The sequence below is a fragment of the Calypte anna genome, chromosome 2 (genome assembly GCF_003957555.1).
Source record: "Calypte anna isolate BGI_N300 chromosome 2, bCalAnn1_v1.p, whole genome shotgun sequence".
Lineage (NCBI taxonomy): Eukaryota > Metazoa > Chordata > Aves > Apodiformes > Trochilidae > Calypte > Calypte anna.
The window spans coordinates 144,831,763-144,833,783 of record NC_044245.1 but is presented as its reverse complement, the minus strand read 5'-3'; the positions used below and the strand labels follow the sequence as shown (position 1 = coordinate 144,833,783).

The 2,021-nt window shown below is 40.7% G+C and overlaps 1 pseudogene; it reads right to left on the bottom strand.

The window, feature by feature from the left end:
* Positions 1–293: 293 nt before the first annotated feature.
* On the bottom strand, positions 294–922 carry LOC103538908 (annotated as a pseudogene).
* Positions 923–2,021: the final 1,099 nt, after the last annotated feature.

The following is a 2,021-nucleotide window of genomic DNA, read 5'->3' as shown; positions in this document are numbered from 1 at the left end:
CCCCCCAACACCAACAAGAACTACAGAACCTCAGTGGTCTTTACTATTACATTTTACCCTAGAACGATCACCGAGTTTGGTATATGGCTTATGGAAGATTGTGCAAAAAAACCCTTGCTTTCCAAACTCCCTCACTTCCATGAGGCTTTTTGGTGTGGTGGGTTCTGCCTTTTCTCCCCTGTTGCAAGTCCCACAGCAACTGCACCCCTTTGTCCACAGGATCCTGCTGACTATGCCAAATGTTATGATCCACCCTGTGGTTGATGTAACAATATTTGGATCCTACAGGAACCTCACATAGGAGGACTACTTCCACCTGGAGGTGTAATTGAATGTGAAGGATCTGGCATGTGAGCTTCTAGGTGTTTCTTTGGCTCTATGAAAGGCCTTTTTCTGATAAATGAAATCTCTGACTGGTTTTCCAAAATTCAGTTCAATTCAGGCCTGAAACAGTTTTCTGCATGTTTAAAAAAAGTCCTTTGGGCACTGCCATGGCTGACTGGTGCCTCTGAATCTTCTCATATGGCACAGGTACCACTATTGACTTGCTTGAGACTTTAGCATAGCAAAAGCAGAAGTAATTTTCCATAGAATTTTTGAGATCTTCTAGTTTCACAATATCCACTGTCAGTCAGCTTGCAGATTGTATAGTCTGTTTTTTTTTGTCTCTGTCCTCTTCTTTAACACAGAATTTAAGAAAATCCTTCTGAAAATCTTTCCTGGAATTGACAAAAACCTCTCCCTCAGTTCCAACTACAAAGACATCTGTTTCATATCCAGCAATACAGGCAACTTCTGCCTTGGGCTTGGCAAGTTCTTTGCACATTGACTGAAGTGCTGACATGAGAGATGTAATCAACCGTCTGCTTTCAGAGGAATCTTTGTCCTGGATGGACACTACTGGGGCAGTAGTTTCAGCCATTTTCCTCCCACTGCTGCTTGTGGACAGCCCCACTCCTGCTGGATGTAGGCTTGGAGATGCTGTGGGAGAACAATAGAACCTGCTAGGCACAGGTTATCTGGTTTCTTTTATCATGACAGTATGTTGAAAGATTCTGGTATAGATAAGGGCAGATTGAGTCCTAAGTATGCTCTGACTTTATGCTTGGGAAAAAACATGCTTATGGGTGAAATATAGGTAGTGGTAATGATCCTTAAACTCATTTCATGGAGACCAGCAAACATTCCTGAGATGATAAAAACTTCTGATTATCACTTACCTGTGATAAATTTGGCATATAATAATTGAAGAAATTACTGGTGTTGAAATCAGTTAGTTGTACTTTTGGTGTTGGTTATGTATTATGTAAGGTGATAAATACAGAATATATTTCAGAAGATACAATTTTACTTCAACCAAAGTATCTGGTTGAAAACAATAAGACAATATTCTAAGATTTTACTGAATTTGGCACCAAAACAGACAACTTTTATCAAGTGTGATGCTCTGACAGTTGTCAACAAATGCTGCTATTTGTGATGTGCACTATTATCCAATTCGGTGCACTGCTGTTACTTTCTTTGCTTCAAACTTTTCTGTAAAGAGGTAGATTTCATTCTAGCATGGCGTGTTTTGTTCTGAAGATGGCACGTAGCTGCTTTCTTAAGAAAAACAGAAAATAAGAAAAATATTAATAAAGAGTTCTTGTAGTGAGAGAGAGATTTTGCAAATATGCAGCCTAACAGAGCCCCCAAAAAGTCCTAAACACTGGACCTGTTGGTCACCAAAGTGAGTAAGCTAATTAGTGACAGCAAGATTTACAGTTAGTCAATAGGACCCCCTGGGAAACCCTGGGCAAGGGTACAGAACAGAGCTGTCAGATTTTTAGGGATGCTTCCCATCAGGAAGGGATGGCAAGAGATCAGCATACATAAGTTAAGACCTACTGGTCAAGCTAAAGGGCAAGAAGGAATTGCACAGTCAGTGGAAGCAGGGATCCCAGTATCCTGGGAAGAGTATAGGGAACTTGTGTCTGCTCCTTCTCTGGAAGTATTTAAGGCCAGGTTGAATGGGAATTTGA